Raw genomic sequence first — 20,450 nt, forward strand, 5'->3', positions numbered from 1 at the left:
ATGAATCAGGAAGGCCTTTAACATGATAAACCTGGATTAGGTACACAATGTTCCACTGGAAATAGGCCTGTGTACTCCAACATACTCCATTAGAAATAATTCATTTTTGATTGATTCCAGGCATCATCACTCCATATCGTAGTGGTTTACACATTCACCTAACAAGGAAAAGAACCCCAGTCCGATCCCAGGAGGAGACACACACACCTGTGGGGGTTATGTCAGGAAAGGCATCCAGTGTAAAAACTCTGTCGAATTAGATGAAAACAAACACGCAAAACATATAAATGAATAAGGACATTTCAGAGTGACCCCAAACTTTTAAAAGTAATGTATTCAGGTACTTGGATAGTGCTTTAGGCCTTGAGAATGTGGTAGCTTATGTGATCCATCAAGATTTGTTGTAGTCAGACTGAAAATTTTCATGTGGGAACAGAAACAAAGGCCAGTCTCTAGATTCTGAATAAGGAAGAATGACAAAAAGAGAAAAGGAGAGAAAAAGACAGACACAAAAAGATACAATGAAGCCCTCTGCCCCTCGAAAACTACTTCAGAGGCAGAATGGGTGAAACAAAAGCAGGCACGGAGGGACAAACAAAGTGATGAAAGCTCCGAGAATTTTGAAAAAGATGACACATTTCTTTCATTTGCAGAAAGAATGCCTGCTTATCAAAGCAACATGCAATACAATGCTGAAGCACAAGCCATTTTTTTCTTTTGTTCTCCCCGCAATTGTACTGGAAATCATATGGCACATAAATCATGTGGACATTTCTTTCTTTCCACCAAGCAACACTACTGCCGTATGCTTTCAAGAGGGGACGCAATTTGTATTATTTTTTTAAGGGGTTCCTTGGAAAAGAGCTTTGATGCCAAAGAAAGAAGAAAGGAAATGGGCACATTTCATCGAAGTTGTCCCCCTTTGGAAGATAAAGCAAATATGTATTAGAAGAAGAAGGGGCCCCATCTTATATCAAAGCTCTGGAATGTGCTGGGCTTAGCTGGAGATATAGTGCGTCATGTGTAGTGTGAGAAATCCCACAGCTCCTAGCCTTAAACAAAGTAGCCGCTAGCAATCCCGACACCACCCTCTCTCTTCCTAACGTCGATCAGTTAATTCATATTCCCCACCTTCTATCTTCAAGGCCATCATTCATCTCTCAGTTGTAATGGAAGATGGAGCAGTCACTTCGACCTAGCAAGGGGGAGCTCCTATTATTCCCTCATTGCGCTGACTGATGATTTCTGGATGAGATAGCGAGAGAATGGGGAGAGAAAGATGTAATGTTGAGAGGGAGAAAGGGGCAGAATATAAGGAAGAAGGGTAATGTTTGGGCCCGCTAATGTTTGCTTTCAGATTTGAAATAAAGCTGCTGCCGGGAGATAGGAGAGAGATCAATCACTGCATAGAGAACGGGGCTGGAATGGTAGGTCTAAGCAGGTGATTTGTCAATAGGCTGTAATGGAATTGAACATTCATACAGGAATAGTTATGAATATGGAACCAGGCAGTGACTTTCAAAATGGAGCAGTTCGGGATGAAGCGCTTCACTAAGCCACAGAGACTCCAGGTGGGAACAAGCGATGTAGTCTGGGAAGCGGCCATTTTTCATCTCCCGTGGATAAATTCCCCGACGAGGGCTCGGGTTCACCTCCTTTGGTATTTTATGTGCTGTGATCCTTCTTCCTCTGTGGATTTGCTGACTTCTCAGCATTTAAATGAAGCGGACGCAGAGAAGGAGAGGAGCCAGAAAAGAAGAATGTCTTTATATGTTTCAGTGTGTAAGTCTCTTTTCATATATTACACAGATGTCGTACTTATAACATGTTTGCTTCTCCCTGTAATGACTTCTGTTGTCTGTATACAGTATAGGAGCTTTATATCAGCCTTTCCAAATGTGACACCAAAAGACAGGCTGAATCTGGATGTTTCACCTCACCTCAGTTGTCACAGGTCTGTGCGTGATGTGTAGGACCCAAACGCAGACGCTTGGAGACAGGATTATCATAGCCAAAATTGAGCTGTTTGTTATGCTGAAGTTCCAAAACCAAAAGCTGAGCATGAAAATACAAAAGACACAGCAGGGACAAATTAGACACAAAGAGATAAGGGAATCCAAACTGATTATAAAGCACACAAGGCGAGGGACTATCAAATAGATCTCAGGTCAGCCCTTGCCACGCCCTTCAGCACCCCTGGATTTCTCGTTCCCCCCCCCCCCCCCCCCGCCCGTGTCCCCAACTGCAAGTAAGATTGCTACACTTACTACTTTCCACTTCAGGGCTACCTCCACTACCTCCCTAACTCTGTCTTCTCCCTTCAGTGTGACCGATTCCTGCCCAGCTCCACCACTCTGCATCTCAGGCCTCGTTCCCTCGCCCTAGTTCTGCATTTCCCTAGCCACGTCTCCCAGGCCACGCCAAGTCAAGCTCCACGTTCTATTACTTTGTTTTTGCCACGTTTCAAGAGCTTAAGTCTAATAAATATTGTTAAACCACCTGCTGTCTCTGTCTGGGTCCTGCGCCTGAGTTCAGTTCGGTGCAGTTTGGTCACTTGACATTTAGAGGAGAGGAGCTGACAGAATGTTGGTTGGCACAAAGAGGAAATCTGGGGCAAAAACAGAGGACTTCTTTAACTTAAGAGGAAATGTACACTGAAGAAAAATGTAGACGATAGGCTCGAACATCTGCCTCCTGCAATCAGTACAATCTAGTAGAGAGAGAGTGGAGGAGGTGAGGAATAGTGTAATGTACATGCTGTATACACTGCTCAAAAAACTTAAGGAACATTTTGAAAATACATCAGAGCTCTTTGGGGAAAAAAACAACTTTTTTGGGGGGGGGAGGGGGGGGGTATATGTAGTGATATGAACTGGTAATATGTTAAGGATGAAAGATGGTTCCCAGATTTGGACCTGGCAGCGTCAGATGGATCGAAAGATAATGTCCCCATGGAGTTTTATTGGATTTAGGTTAGGCCAGTGTGGTAATCTGTCAATTTCTTCAGGAGCTATCTTCATATTTCTGCCAGTGTAGGGTCTAAAAGAGGGTCCAAGGTTTTCATCCCGATACCTAACGCAGTTAAGGTGTCACTGCGAAGCCTGTGACGGTTTGACCTTCTACGGGCCTGTCCAGCTCTCCTAGAGTAACTGCCTGTCTCCTGAAATCTCCTCCATGCTCTTGAGACTCTGCTGGGAGACATAGCAAGCCTTCTAGCATTCAAAAGGAGTGATCATTTGGAAGAACTGGACATGATTTATGATGGTAGAGAAATTAAGTTATTTGGCAATAAAACTGATGACCCATCATGGCAGAACAGTGTCCAAGCAGTGATATGATTTAGGACAGGAGCCCCTGGAGTCTAGGCATTGGTGGTGGTGAAGACGAAGATGGAGGCTTGCATGGAGCTGTGAGTGACTAGAGTGAGGTGGAGATGGGGAGGAGGGGGGTTGTAGGAATGAGAGCATGAAAGGGAGAATGACAGAGCACTGTCACTCTCCCTGAAATTTAAACCACGCAGCGTGGAAGTGTAATGATGGCAGTATTGATTTTGACAGCATGGGAAAGTGGTAGAGATGTAAAGAATGGACTAGCAGGCGAGCACTAAGGAAATCTAGCAGATGAATGATTACAGATCTTACAGATAAGCTTCATATTACACGTATTGATGTGCCATCTTGGAGGAGTTGGACTACCTGCACAGCCTCTGTAGGGTGCAGGTATCATCGCAAGCTAACAGTAGTGACACCCACTCTAGTCAAATAAAGGATGAGGGGGGATAATGTGTCAGTGGCCTCCACCTGGAAACCCATTCATATACATGCATTCATCAATGAACAGAGTTATCACTGCAATCCTAACGAAAGGCTAAACGAACAAATTCAGAGGACCAAGTAAGCTGTCACGTTCGAGACAGGGAACAATCCAGATATAACATTTTTAGACGTGGCAACAATTTAGTATACAAGTACAGTATTTAAGTATATACTGTACTATGCATATTTCTGCATAGTATGCAATGCATATACCTTTACAATTCCCCATCCACACACCTCCAGCAGGCAATGTAAAATGTGGGTGGTTGTTGCTTAGCACATGTCCACAAGCGTGGGCCCATGTGCAGCAAATGTGTATGTGTAAACACAAAAGTTTGTAAGTATTAGTAAATGTCAAACGCACAAGCACGTTTGGTAGAAAACAGAGCCAGTTTGTTGTTGAATCACGCCTATCAAGCCCTAAATCAAGCCTTGCCCTATGAATCAGCTGTGCCCTTGTGATTCATTTCAGCTGATTTGAATCTGAAATGTCCTTCCCTGCCTCTTACGCTATCTGATTGACTTCCTGATGTAGTTTCCTCCCATCTCCTTCCATTTGTGTAATAAAAGACTATTGATTACTCAGCTAGACAGATGGACAGACAGATGGACAGAGAAATTGTGACAAAAAGTGGAATAAACATACAAACAAGGCAAAGTGTGGAGAGAGCTGACCCGACGTTTTGCAAAGAAAAAAACAGAAGCCAGATCATTTCACTCTCTTGTTCAAAATCACAGAACAAGGCCTGACATATGGACACCTCAGTGGAAAGCTAAAATATGTACAGCAGAAACCCGGCACAAAAGATGAGCAGGGATGGGAACCAGCATGGGAGAACAGGCCCCTGCATGGCATGTGCCACCTGTAGATAGAAGAAGAGGCTGATGTGGCTGTCGACAACATTGCAATTACCCTTCACAGTCCTCCTATTGCATATTTATAGATTTGAAATTTGAGTTGATTTTCACTGTGAAGTTATGCTTTTGTACATCACAGATTTTCTCTCAAGGTTCTGAGAAATGTATCTTACAGTAAGATATCATATGTGCATAAGCAGTGCAGTGCTTTATGTCCATCAGGAGATGATGTTTGTTACTTAGTAACTGGATACAAAGCTGCTAAAGCAGCTGCATCTGTGTGGTGACAGTAGTACAGCAGACAGTGAAGCACTACAGTGACGAAAAGTAAGCAGAGCTACTGGTTTGTTATCTTCATAAACTGGTGAGTGAAGGTTGTTTTTCATAAGTCTTGTATTACTGATAGCTTTTATATATTTTATGTTTTAAAAAAGTTTGGATTTTATTATTTGCTTTATTTCTTTCACCATTCACTTTAACCTTTTTCTTTGAATGTGTTTTGTTTGTTTTGGTTTGGGTTTTGCAGGAGCGAGATTATAAAATAATACTAAATTTAACATGTAAAGTACTAAAGTAACATTTTTCAAAGATACACTAACCTAGAACAGCACGATTGAGTCATTGAAAAAGAAAAATGAAACCCGGCACAGCAACAAGAGCACGCGTAGACATGTAGGAATATGTAAACTGCGTACTACCTTGTTTCTAAAAATGTTAGGGCACTTCTGTAATATGTGAGTAAATGCTGGATGGCATGATATGAAATTGAAAAAAGTACAAAGCCAACATATCAGTGCTGAAAGTGAGAAATATTTGGTGCGTTGTGAAATGAAAAACATGGCAAAGGAGGCCTTAAAATTCTATTTCAGGCAAGAATGGGAAAACATTTCACATTTAAACTACTTTCTTTACTCTTTCTTGCTTTCTTTTTTTTAAAAAAAAGAACAGGTGATGTAACACAGAGGTAAACATGCCTTTATCCCAACTTTTTGAAACTTGTTACTGGCGTCAAATTCAAAATGAGCATTTTTTTTTTTTAAAAAAGAACAAACACAGAAACCTTTCATATCTCAGTTTCTGCATTTGATATGTTCTTTTTTACTATTTTTAATTAAATTTAGCCTTTATCTAAATCCACCACCAACCCAGAACCCCCAGATCTCTGGAGAGCTGCTTATTTCAATGAACCAGCTTTAAATTAACGATCAACCGAACCTACCCAAAGCAGCTGCTCCAGCTCTTTGGTAAATGATTGCAGTTGATTAACAATAACAATTTTCCACATATTGTACATCATTATTACAGTGAATGTTTTGGACACTTAATGTGGTAGCACTCTGAGAACCAGGCAGCTGGTAATATGTTCCTCCATCTCAGCTGGAAGGTGATGTGCCTTTTTTTTCTTTGTTAAGTTTACACAGCCGTGTGTCCAACATGAATGGAAGTCCTTGCATTATGAATGAATGAGCTGTTTCAAATACAGCTTTTGAAGAGCGAGAGAGTATATGTGTGTGTGTGTGTGTGAAAGGGAGAGAGAGAGAGAGAGAGCATCTGTGGGTTTGAATGAGTGTGGAAGAGAGAGATGGTTGTACTTCAGTCGGGTAACAATCCCTTGTAGGTCTTGAAGAAATGATGTTGGTCTTAGACAGGCGATTGTTGTATTTCTCAGGCCAGATGACAGCAGTCCACACAAACAGGAGGTAATGTCACCAAAAAATGCCACCGGGATCAGTTCTGGATAGATGCCATTTCATAATCTCCATAAATGTAATGTGTCTCTTATTAGATTAAATGTGTATATCACATTGACCTTTCTAAATGGCACTGGGAGTGTTATGGTTTTTCATCTTTGACCCAGGGTTTCTGTGTTTGGACTCGTGCAAATTCATTATTGTTTTGGATTTTGAAAAGTGGTTTATGTTCCTAGTTTGTATTAATAAGATTTTCTGATCCCTCAATTGGTTTCCTTTAATATTATTTGTGTCTCTAGTTTAGTTATAGATGACTTTTGGTATATTAGTGCCCTTTAGTGTTCCCTTCCTGTTCCCTCAGTCTCATCCCCTGTGTGTTTGTTTACCTTTGGACTCTGTCATTTCACACGTTGTCAGTCTGACATCTGTTACTTCCTGTTTTACTTTGGTGGTCTTTAGTCTCATCCTTCCCATGTCTCTGTGTCAGCTGTGTTCCCACTTGTTTCCTCTTCCCTTGTTTCCTTCATGTGTATGTTCTCGCTGTTTCTCCATGTTCTCTGTTAGATTGTCTCTCTCTGTCCTTGCTGAAAAGGCATTTAGTGTTTCTTAGCTCCAGTCTGGCTGGTTTGTTTCAGTTTGCAGGTATCTCTTGCTTAGTTTCAGTTGTTTATTGTTTCTTGGTTACTCCTTTTGGACTTTTGTGTTTCTCTGATTTTCTACAACAAGCCATTCAACTGCAGTTCAACTCTACCTGCCTCTGTGTTCCTGCATTTTGGTCCTCCACGTAAAACTGAGTCTGCATGTTCTGCCAACTCATGACAGGGAGAGGCTCCTGTTAGAGCTCGACTGGCCCTTGCAATGACAACCTCATCGATAGGAGTACTAGGTTCTGAAAAAAGGACTAAGCTGCCCCAGTGATTTAGGAACCAGTGGAGCACTTACCTCCTTTATGGTAGACTCCTGCTGATGTGGAATCAGAGCCAAGAATCCCAGTGAAACCTTCTTGCAGAGGCTTCAGCAGCACTTGAGAACTAGTGCCTTAATGCACAAGCTTACTGTGGCTTGAGCACAGTAAGACCATGAATCAAGGCCTAAGCATTTGCCCTGTGACAAACCAAGGCCTCATTGGACATGAGCTTTGTTACGTATTTTGCTTTTCTGTCTTATAAAGTATCTGTTTGGTTAACAAACCAACATTATGCAAAATGCTTTGCTTCACCTATATTGCCCTCGAAGGGAATCTACAAAATATGCGCATAACTTTACACATGAGTCAAAATGCATCTTTTGCAAAGGGAAATTCTAGTGATGCATTACAGTCAGAAAAAACTTAGTATTGTCTAAGTGTAAGTGTTACATTTATTTATCCAATATGTTTGTGACAAAATCCTCCATAGCTCTTGATATGCTTTGCTTGTTAACATGCATACTCTCTGAACTACACTAAGTAACATAACATAGCATGGCAGGTATTACCTGTTTTTTAATATATAAAAAGTAATATATAGGGAACACCTTGTGCCACCACCATCATATTAGCATACTAACTTGAGCATTTAGCTTTAAGCTAATGTTATTAACTATAGCCTGACAGAGCTGTGAGTATAAATCTGAACATTTGTTAATTAATATGTATTAGTATATACGATCACTAAATAGACATTTAACCTTTTAAAACCTGGATGGGGTGGCAGCAGAGTGGTTTGCATTTGCCTCGCAGAAAGAAGGTCCTGGATTTGAATCCAACAGTCATCTGATGCCATGTGGTTCTCCCTGTTCTTGTTCCCTGTACATGGGTACTCTTCAGGTACTCGAGCTTCCTCCTGCAATTCAAAGATATGCAAGCTACATCAACTGAGATGGGCAGCATGATTTTGAACTTGATAAGCAAAAAAAATAAATAAAAAATGGGTATGTATGGAATGTACCTCTCAAGATGACTCCAAGCAAGTTTTCAAAACCAGCTTCCCCCATTATGTTTCTTAACAAGACTGAGATGTGGAGCTAAACTTTTGTTAAACCCAAACGAATTCCAAAGATATCAAATATGTCAAAGTGAATGTGAGAAAAAACCTTGAAAGATTATTTCCATTATTTCCATTTGATTGAATCGTGTATTGATGAAAACTGTGGGTTTTAATACTTCACTGTGGCTAAACATCCTTTACTGTAGCTCCAATAAAGAGCCGGGACAAGCTTTAATAGAATACATAAGCCAGACAATGCAGAGTAAGATGATTACCCATCCAGATACGTGATCGGAAATAAAGAGGAAAACCATAAACCGTGGTAAAATCAATTCAGCCAAGATTTTCTCTTTATCTCAAGTCATTATTAAGATATCCTGACAGGCAGGGGTGCATAACAAAACACAGACACACAATACAAACTACTTTAAAGTTTCTACAGATGTACAAACAATAAAAAAAAGAATAAAAATGACACAAAAGGTTGAATATATTTTCAATGCATTTATTTGATGTTCTCCGTGTTGCCCTCTGAGTTACTTCTATCAGAAGAGTGCCCCCACCCCCACCAACCCACTTCCTCGCTCTCTTTCCTCTGTAGTCAAACCCCTCTAAGACAGGGCTATAAGATAGCTGATATCCTTTGATTCACATGGACTAGGATGAGACAGACAGGGGGTGGAGGAGGAGGGGGTAGCCAGATTGTGTGTGAGAGAGAAATGGAGGATTCACTCAGCAACAGCCCCGGTCCTCTCATCCTGCGGCTGGAGCACACTTGTTTCCCTCAGAACTTTTGTATTCTTCCCAGGGCCGGAGAGATACGGAGGTGGGGAGGGAAAGGTGCAACGAGAGGCTCTGCATGCAAAGATTTCGCCGAGAAAAAGCGGGCCACGCAGAGGGAAAACGGGGAGAGGGTAGAAAAGACAGGGATTAAACACGAAAAGAGATTTTGAACAGCGCCGCTCGAGTCTTTGGTGCACTGTCTAAGTAGTAGTTAAAAGTGTTTCTTTTATTAGAATTAAATCGACATTTGGTTGTGCGTCACATGTGGCACCGTTTGGAAAAGAAGTTCATATTTAAAAGTAGCTCCAATTACTCAGCTCCGACCAAATATACATAATGTACTTAAGCATCTTTTGTTTTGAGCTGCATGCGGAGAGATGAAGGGTGAGTGAAAGTAAGGAAGAGATAGCTGCAGACTTCTGCTTCTTAGCCGCAGCTTCTAATTGATTTGGTTGTTTAATCCCTCTTGGATTGAGTTGGAGAGAGAGTGTGGCGTGATTGAGGCATTTGGATTCCTTCAGTGAGTTGTGTCGGCAGCATGGAGGTCATTTAAATTGAAAGTGGATCAGTCACCGCTCGTGTTTATTCTGTGGATTTGGCTCCCGCTGACAGTCGGGACTCTCGGTCTGTTAGGACAGATCATCAGCGCGGCCATCGACTCCCATGCCTGTTTGTTTTGCACACACGTCCACTACAGTACGTGACAATGCTGCGTGACTTGTGGCTTTTGCAGAGGTTAGTGTTTGACAGTTGCTGTCTATCAAAACGTCCGTTTTCACACTTCGTGTTCCTCCTTGCCACATGCTATTCCCCAAACTTCTCCTTTTCCACACGGATTTAGACGAGTAGAGCAGCTAACTTTGCTGCCAGCGGTAGAGAATATCCATGCCAGAATTGACTATGGGTCTCTTGACATTATGAGGTTAAGCACAAAAGAAACACATATTGAGGCTTAGCTCTGGACTAATATTGGAATGTGACCATGAAAGACATTTCTAATCTGCTCAGCCAAAATCACATTAACTCTCCTAATGTATTTTTTCCACACTAACTGAGCTGGGTCTGGGAAGATTTTTAATGGGAAACTTTCCTCTTCACATTGGTGGGTGGGTGGGTGGGGGGGCCAGTACAAGAAATACTTCTTGTGTAACTAATCTATCCTGATTCTGGAAGCGCGGGTGAACATTTTCTTTTACACTTTGTGCATGCATAGATGGCTGCAGACAAAGCTCTGCAGATTTTCCCCTAATAAACACAGTACAGATCTATCAGAGTCACATTCAGCGGCATGTCAGGGCAAAGAAAAACCACCAGTCCATTCCAAATATGAAACAGCTCTCCGGGCAGGAATATAAGAAATGGCACCATCCTGAAATGTGAAGCCAAGCAGGACGCCCGCCACTGGAAGACAGATGATTGGCTGTCGGGATCTCTCTAAGACTTGCTGATCATCACTCGGAGCACGCAGACTCTCTCTCGGGCCCCCCGGGGGATTGTGAGAACTCAGTCTACAAAGCGAGGGAAGGAGAGAGGAGTGAGAGTGAAGAGGAGGTCATTAGTAGCTGCTTTATTGAGGAGAAGGGTGTAAAAATGAGGGCAGCACATATAACCATCTACAATCCCCAGCTACAAGACTATTCATGGTGTTCTTAATTACAACATTGCATATACATATTTTCTATTCACATTTCACAGTTCCAGGATGTGTGGTGGTGTTCATTATCCAGTGTTTGATCAACATACCCCTTGCTCAAATATGTATTTAAGCTACCATGGTCACATAAGAGGGCACAGTAATTAGCTTGTTCTATCAGGGCAGGGTAAGTGGCACCTTTTGTTGCTACAAAAAGAAAACCATGTATGGTTTGGAGATGGTGGCCCTTAACAAAAGGACAGGAGATGGAGCTGGAGGTGGCAGACTGAGACACTTTGGACATGTGCAGAGGAGGGAGAGTGGAGACTGGACAAAGGAAGTTGAAGATGGAGCTGCCAGGCAGGAGGAAAAGAGGAAGACCTCAGAGACGATTCATGGGTGTCATGAGGGAGGACATGCAGAGGGTTGGTGTGACAGAGGGAGATGCTAAGGATAAGGTGAGATGGAGGCTGATGGAGTCGCTGTGACAATCCATAAAGGGAGGATGTGAGAGAAGAAGAAGAAGAATTCTGATGGCAGAATACAGTTTAACACGTCTGGCACATGTTATATGTCCAAACATCAATTTTTTCACATAGACAGAAAGAGTTATATCATTTAAGAAGAGACCAAATTTAGTGGTGATAGTATTGTTCTAGTATGATGACACCATGTCATAACTTATTACCATAATTACTCTAATATTGAACTGGAAATCATAGTTTCTATATCCTCTCATCTTCACTGCACATAAAGCAACACAATCACACTTCCAGCAAAGAGAAAACTTGTGGAAGCATGCAACCTCCGCACAAAAAGGCCAAGTCAAGACTGTTGACCACTGCTGGTGAGTAAGCTTGCAGAAAGTGTGAGGAGAAAAAAAAGGAATTCATATTTGTGCAAGTTTATTTCAGTCACTGTATTCAATATTTATAATAACGACTTTGCATCACCCCTTTTGTGCCTTTACTGTACAGAATGACTTTCCTCTCTGCAGTCTGCAAAAGGGGAAACAAGTGGTGGTGAGTCATCTTTCAAATCGCTGCATAGAACAGGCGTACCGTGGGGCTCGGTTTGCAGAGGGAGAGGTAAATTCAAGACATTTTACATTCTGCTGGCCGTGGCTTTAAATTAAAAGAACATATGCACTGGCCTGCCTCAGAGGAATGCATTCAACCAACATACTGATGTGGAAAATTGGGTTGGTAAGGGATTAAATGTGTCGTTTCACACTATTGGTCAAAATGTAATTTCGGTTACTGCTCCGCCCATGAAAAGTGACAAATTGAAATGCATTCTGTGCCCAAACAACAGGATTTAAAGAGGGGGGGTGCATTTGCTTGTCATTTTTGGGTGTAACATGTTCAAAGGTTGAGTAACTGGATTAATCTTATTTTTTGTTGTTTATTCACAGTTTTCCTTAAAACGCATTTACTCAGCTCCGTCATTTTAAATGTAAATTTAAATCCATTCCTTTTCCAGTGAGACCTCACAAAACTGCTGGGGCCAAAGTTGGAACAACTGACATCGGGTGGGAGTGGGGCTCCCAAATGTATTGAAAGGTGGGTTGGTTGTCACTGTGGGAACACTGCTTACATACTGGCTCGGCAGTGGTGGAAAACAGATAACTGTGATGCCAGAAAGTGCATCTCTGGGGTTTAGCAGTAGTGGTATAGGTACTGATGTTTGATATGTGAGATGTAGATATTGTGGATATGATAATAGATGTTGGAGAAGCAGCAGTAGGTCCCCTGATAGTCTACATGAGCTTTTCCAAAATAGAACAGAAGCAGATAAGACTCTAATCTCAGTAATAGCAGAAATGGCTTTTCTGTCCCCATGGAGACGGATGGGGGTCAGTTAGCCGCTGTCCCGGTGAGATCCCAAAAAACAAAAATGGCTGAGACGAAGGGAGCATGGCACTCCTCGGAGAACACGCTGTTTTTCCAGCTGAGGAAGAAGAATTTTAAAGTGTCCCTCAGTTGTTTTTTTTGTTCTCACATTTACAGCTTGACCAGACATACTCCCCCCCCCCCCCCCCCCCCCCCCACACACACACACACTGTACGAGACAAGACAAATGAAATTAACGAGCGCAGTGGGATAAATAATGTCAAGATTGTGTCTCAAGTGTTGGACAGGTGTTTATGTGGTTTCCCCTTGTAGACGGAGACATGCTTCAGCTAATTTCAAATTGCTTTGAGTGATGAATTGAGCTCTGAATGTATACTGCCAGAACATGAATTGCCAACAGCTGTGAAGCAATTTAATATCGTGGAAATTAAAGACTAACCGATATAAAAGCTCTTAGAATCCTGTGGTGCTAATGTGGGAATGCGGTGAGTCAGAGGGGAATATTGTTCCCATAAAGAATTCAAGGACTCAATTATGCCTTTCAGATGCAGCTACCTCTACACCTCACTCATTCCGAGGGCACAAAGAAAAGGAGAGCAAATAGAAAAGATGGAAAGTAATAGGAAGACAGCGTTACAAGGAGAGCTTGTAATAAATCATGAATAAAGAGAGGCAGAGAATGAAAGACAGGTTTTGGTGGTTGCAGAAATTTGTTTGTAATATTCTTTGACCTGGAATTAATCAGCAGGAGCTGTCATTAATTTTGATGGACAGTAGCGCATTGCACAGTCTGCATTGTTAGCTCAGGCCTGCAACCACCTCAATTACTGCTTGCTCAATCCAGCCGTGCCCATTTCATATGTCCTGAGCTTTTGTTATTCAGAGGAACATTTGATTTAGTGCCACGTTCAATTTTAACAGGGTAAACACTAAAAGTCGCAATTACAAACACACTGCTGTCGTGAATCCTCTTTCGCTAAATTTGTTTTTGGCTTGCAGAGGTCAATTTCATTTTGCCACTCAAAGGACACGGTATCTACATGCACAAGCCCTGAAGCCCTGATAATACTCAATAGAAATTACATTGATAGTGTTTTCCCATGCACAAAGGGATTTCTGTGAACACTCTATACACTTTGTTATGGTACCATATCAGCCCAAATAGAGCAACTTGCTTTCAGACTGCTGGTTTAGGTGGGGTGGCCTAGTAGATTGGGAGGCCCTTGTCCAGTGGAACAAGCTCCCAGTTTGGCTTTGGCTTTGGGAGACAGGCACTGTCTCTACTTTTAAGATGAGGTTTAAAGCTGTCATTTTTGATAAAGCTTATATTTATGGCTGCACAAGATGACCCTGATCCATCCCTTAGATGTACTGTAATAGGTCTAGGCTTCCTATGATGCAGTGAGTTTTTCCTCTTCACTCTCCATGTGTTTATACACCATTCGGCATTTAATCATTAATTATTATTAAATTGTGCATTTTGACCTGCCTCCCTCCCCTCGCCCCCAATGCATCGCAGCAGATGGATGCCCCTCCTCTGGTTCTATCGGAGGGTCCTTCCTGTTAAAGGGAGTCTTTCCTTTCCAGTGTCTCAAAGCACTTTCTCTTTACTATTTGTAGGGTCTTTAGCTTACAATATAAAGCTCCTCAAGATGACCATTGGTGTGATTTGGTGGGATATAAATAAAATTTAATTCAACTGCTGCTTTGATACAAAGAGGATTTTAGGAGGCGGATAGTCAAATATGCTTCCAATCCAGGAACAGATCCATTAATATCTCTTATGTTATCTGCAGTATTTGCCCAAAGAGCAGGGCTGATGAAGTTTGAACCAACTTGAGCATTTGAACACCCAAGCACTTTTGTGTTCGAAATACACCCTCTGCACTGCACAGTACTGAAGCTGCAGAATGGAAGAGGCTGCCTGTTCCAATGCATTTTTTTGCCACAGCAATTTGCATAATTCTGAATAATGTTCCAAAAAAGTTTGCTTGGCAGAATAATGTGATTTGGCTTTATTTATAAAGAAAATAGACTTTCTTTTGATACAGTCCCCATCAAATCATTCCATGTAATTATTAGCGTAATACGGGAAGTCTTTAGTGAAATGCAGGGCAGTGCACAGCCAAGAATATGAGATTAAAGTTTCCAATAATAAATGGAATATGGGTTTAATATTTGCATGTGTTAAAATGCAGCAGATACATTATTTAGTTCATAATTATTATAAATTATGCATTAAATTAAAAAAGTAAATGTAAATAAATACATTTGTTATGGTTCTTGATGTATAAAAATAAAAGAGTGGTTATAAATACTCTGATAATACTTATACTTAAAGTGTCGTTCCAACACTTTATTTTAAGAATTAGAGTGTCCAAACAGCTGAAAGCATTTTCCAGGTTTGCTGAGAATAATCGTTAGCTCTGGCCTTCTGTCACTGAATTTAAAAATAGCCTCTAAAACACAAGAATCACAACTGACTTAAGTCATTTATGTACAGAAGCAAGTACGTCAAAGAATCACAATCTCTAACATGGTTTGTCATGTTTTCGACTGATTATACAAACAGCAGCGCTGAATGCTGTCCCAGCTTTAGTTGTGTTACAGCCACCAGTCCTCTAACATGGTGTGAATGGAAAATAAAGCTGAGTTCTCCTTTCACAGCCCCATTGGTGATAACTGCACAGCGTCTCCTCTCGGCTTAACTGTTTATCCTAGACAGATCAGCCTAAGTATTTGCACACACTCCTGGTTTATCTCACTTGTGCCATTGTGCATCCCGAAACGAATGAAAGCGTATGCTCGCACTAGCTAAAATGTCCAAAGTGAAATGACTGCAGATGGGTGCAGTGTGGCACTAAGTCAAAGCAGAGGACAGAATAGCCACAAAGGAGACACGAGTAATCAGAGTGGAGAAATGTCACTTTGGCTCTCGTCACCTTTTGCATTGATTGGATAGAAACATAATTAAAGGAGACAGCTGTGCAATCAATAACAAATCCCTACATTCAGCCGCGGGCAGGACTGCGGACCACCCTCTCAGCATCATCTCTCTTTGTCAGTCACACAAAACACACACACACACACACACACACACACACACACACACACACACACACACCTCTTGGTGATGGGCTTGGGAGTAGTGATTCGGAGCGTGACCAAACGTGTCATGCAGCAGCAGCAGACGTTATGTAAGAGAGTCATCCCTGCCTGGCTTACTCTTTCTCTCTCTCTCCCCCCCTCCTCTCCCTCTTACTCATTGGCTCTCACCTCCAAAGGGTGGGAGTGAGGACTCAGCAAAAACAGCCAGAAAACACCCATGAACAGCTCATGTTGGATCTCAAAGCCTCCCACGTGCTCTCATCACCTCATGCTTTCATATGCTGTCGTGGCTCATATCAACACCTTGGCCAATTGGCTGAATCACAGTGTGAAAACTACAGGGAAGGAGAGGAGCATGCCAGGAAGAAGGCACAACAGACATGTTGTGTAAAAACCGCAATGTTGAACCTGTGAGATTGCAAGTATTTATAAGTGTGACTTTTATTTTAGACTCTTTTTTAGGCATTTTGAGAAAATTAACTAAAACTGAAAAGATCTTTTATTTATTTATTTATTATTTGCCCCAAAATACACATGCACACAACATACAAAAGATCAATAAGCAATAACAACATAAATCATAAAGAAAGAACAGAGAGTGGGTAGGTAATGCAGAAAGACTAATAAGACGCTATCATCGTCACACCACTAACCCTGCTACAAGAAGAGCCATGCTAGTGACTCTCTGGAGCTACAAACAGCAGTGCTTAGGCTTAAAAGCTCTAGTCAGCATCTTAAATAGTACTGCACTGGTGTTACACATGTCTACATGTTGTAGCTGTCTGCCCCCGCTCAAAGGCGGTGTCAAAAAAATGTCAGCCAAAAACACAAGCTTCCCTTGATTATGTTTGTGCTGCTGTTGGTCTTTTCGCTGAGATTTTTTTTTGTCATGAAAAATGCAGAAATTAAAATGAACAAAGAATTACTTTAAAAAGTAGTGAAAACTGAGTGTCATAAAGGTATTGTTTGTTTGCTTCTTCTTCCTCTCCTTCCTCTTTGGTTGTGCCCTTTCCTTTCCATATCAACATTCCAGCTAATCCGCATTTGGCTTCTTTAAGGACTCCATACAAGGGTACTCAGCCTCTGCATGAAGGTGCCACCATGACAGTGCAATAGCCTGGAGATGCCTGTAGTTCTTCATGCTATAGCTGTGTAATGTCACTAGAGGGCAGTGTCAAAGATATGTGGACTAAACCTGTTTTTCTGCTTCAGTTTATTTTCTGCCATAGAGAAAACAGAAACAGAAGATCTTCTTTATAACAAAGTGAAAAAGAGAATGTCGAAAATAACCCAAACTCTCCACTGATATTTCATATTTTGTTCACACTTCTTATTGCGGATTTATACTTCTACAGGAAAGCTACATTGTAGCTATCTCATTGCTGCAAACCACTCTGGAACTTGAACTCTCTAAAATGTAACTTCACATTGTATCGACGCAGAGTGCAACTATTGTGATTCGCCTGTACAGTACTGTCGATTCCTCCTGTGCATTTCTGGCTACATTTTCACCACAATCTTTACATTTATCAATGAGAGAATAGCAATCAGCATCTCAGTAGAACTATATAATATAGCATCATCATAGGGATTCACAAATGTCAGCAAATGGAGGGAGGTTACTGAAACTGTCGGAATGGACATGAGGAATGTACAAAGAAGTTTATGGACAAATATGTTTATCCCTGAAAACACCTGACCACAGCCCCTCATATAGATTACATTGTAGGCTTTACAAAGATTCACAGCAGAAGTGTAAATCAGACCAAACTATTCCATTTGCTGTTCATACCGATTTTTTTTATCAATTGGCAAAAAACTATGCAGTGTTATCGCTGTCTCGTAACGTGCTAGCTAGTGTTAGCTTGAAATAGCCATTGTCTGAATTTCCAAAATACACAAATGGGTGTCAAAGAAGAACCATAAATCAGCTTCAAAACACTGGCAGTATGTGTAGGCTCTACTCTGCCCCTCACCCGGTGGCAGTTGGGATAGGCACCAGCCTCCCACGACCTTGAATGGGTAGATGGGTGGATAGAATCAGCTTTAACATACTGCTGATGCTGATGTAAAACAAGTGCATTAGTGTTTATTTACTGGCACAACAACACAAATTTCAGCAGATGTTGTTAATATTAATGTTAACAGGGTGGCAGGTACAACATGATTATGTTAACTGCTGAAAGTAAGGTAAGAAATGAATATACTGAAACACCACAGGAATTTGAAACGTCTACATCTACTGCTCAAATTACATTTCCCTTCATGATGCTATTTAAGGGATCTAAGACCTCATGGTAACACTAGAGTGAAAGTCAGGAGATTGTCAAATTCATTATTTCTGTGTGTGCCATGGACATCTATACCAAGTTTCAGTTGCTTAGGTATTGTTGAAATATTTCAATCCCGAGCAAAGCAGTAGACTGAGAAATAGACTTTACCATCCCCAGAGCCGTTGTTATCTTTTAAACGTTTAACTGAAATGTGAAGGTTTTAAGGATTATCAGGTCAGTGCTCAATGCTGCTGCTGTATTGCCTGATGCCCCAAAAAATGCTGTTAATTTTTTTTCTTACAAAATCCCAAAATATGCAATTTGTTCAAATCCATTGTGAGAGTTTATTCATTTAGCCCGTGTTTTAGCCACCGGTTAACATACTGGACAGGCAAAACTGGAATCAGCACTCAGTTGGTGTGCCTTGTGCTTACACAAGCTTACTGCAATACAACCATCTCAGCATGCAAAGTGGGACAGAATATTTATTTTTTAATGCATTAAAGACCTAACGTATTAAATATCCAGCAGTGGAGGGGACTGTATGTTAGAAGCACAGCTGAACTTGTGTAGATTTCCTTGGTTCCTTATTTTTCTGCTAAAACATGTAAGAAGATCTGATTTATTTTTATTTTTTTTAGCCAAATCTGCTTGTTGGCTTGTCTTGGATAGGTAAATGATATCCCAGGCTATAATTCTGAGAGCAAGTCGCATCGGGTTCCCTTATCAATGTGTGTTTGTGGAGTCTACTGTACATCTGGGGTCCCCCCTGGGGTAAACAGTGGCTCTATAAGCTCCTTTAGCAGGAGATAATTCCATGAGTAGATTAGTTGGTGGTTTGAGGCCGGTTACACCCTCTGTCCTGCCTGTGTGCCCAACGGTCACTCATACTGTGGAATCAAAAACACTAAATCCCCGCTAGATCTAGGCTACAATGTCAGAGAGTGACAGTCGGATCCCCACCCCCGAGAACCGACACAGACACACTATTCAGAGACACAAATACACACTGAGATACGCTGATAAACACTGTTCCTACTGTAAGCTTTGAGGATAGCTAATATTTCATGCATACAACTTCTTCTGTCAGCTTTATGAACAGACTATGCAGGGTCTCTTGGTTTGGGAGCAGCGCTGCAGAGTCCCACAGTCCGACAGTAAAATCTAACTTTGAAGAAAGCAGGAACTTAAAGGACTTGTGTGGCAAATTGTCCTCTTTTAGTCTTTCACTCTTATTAACAGGGTCTATTCAGCTTTATCTGTGTGTTCTCTTCACTGACATTAGCCAAGGTCTAAATAATTAATGTATTGTAGGAGGTATCTTTTCATCTTTTCACTTGATGCATTTCTTTTGTGACCATCCTTTTTCACTCTGGCAGACTACTGCACACTATGTGCTTTTGGGAAGAATTCAAATCTTTTAAGTGGATTTATTTGATTATTATTTATTTAATTTTTTTATTTTTTAGAAAATTCCAAACAGTTAATATTGAAATCATTGTCGAAGGTATAGAATGGACAATTGAAAAAAAATTACTTTTTGGAAGAATTGTGCAGAAATGAGTTCTGAGATAACGTTAGCAAAAGTTAATAAATTAACAAAAAAAGATTTGTTAATTTATTAAATTTGAACTGAACTAAATATTGGATTACAATATAAAATGTTGAACAAAGTTTCTTTAACCTCTGGACTGGTTGCTTCACCTCCCAGAGGTTTCTTCCTGTTAAAGGGGAGTTTCGCCTTCCCACTGTCGCCAAATGCTTGCTCAGAGGGGGTCATCTGATTGTTTTCTCTGTATGTTTTAGGGTCTGTACATTACAGTATAAATCATCATGAGGCAACTGTAGCTGTGCCTGTGTGTGTATCAACACAAATGTTAATGTTAATTTAGTTAACTATTAATTAATTAGCTACACCAGAGTCATGTAATGTGTCAAAAATGTGTTTACATTTTTTTTTCTATGGAAACACAGTTTTTTTCTGTGTGTCAAAATAATTACAAAAAAAAAAAACAAATAGTTTTTTTTGTTTGGTTTTTCTTGTCTCTTGGTTAACATGCAACGGCCATTCCCCATACTGGGAACACTATTTCCAACCATACGCAGTGCTATATAGCAGCCTCAGCACCAGGAAGACAATCCTTACCAACATCAGCATCTTGCAGCGCTGCAGATAATGAAAACAGCTGCTGATGTGCTGAAGCTCCCTGTTGTTATAGCGATTACACTTTTAACAGTATTAATAACAAATTGCGATTCAGCTCTTGCAGCAGCTACAATTGAACATTTCTCTAGACATCTAGCTGTTGTTACTATTCACATAAAAGTATATTTGTAATTTCTATTTACATTTCTAATTTATAACTAAGTAAATGAGGGACATTTAAGAGGAGAAGGAATTGTTGTACTTATGGTGTCAAACTTTCTCTGCAGATTTGAAAACTTTGTGCTTTGAGGGCAATTATATA

This window comes from Pelmatolapia mariae, linkage group LG15 (genome assembly GCF_036321145.2).
Source record: "Pelmatolapia mariae isolate MD_Pm_ZW linkage group LG15, Pm_UMD_F_2, whole genome shotgun sequence".
NCBI lineage: Eukaryota > Metazoa > Chordata > Actinopteri > Cichliformes > Cichlidae > Pelmatolapia > Pelmatolapia mariae.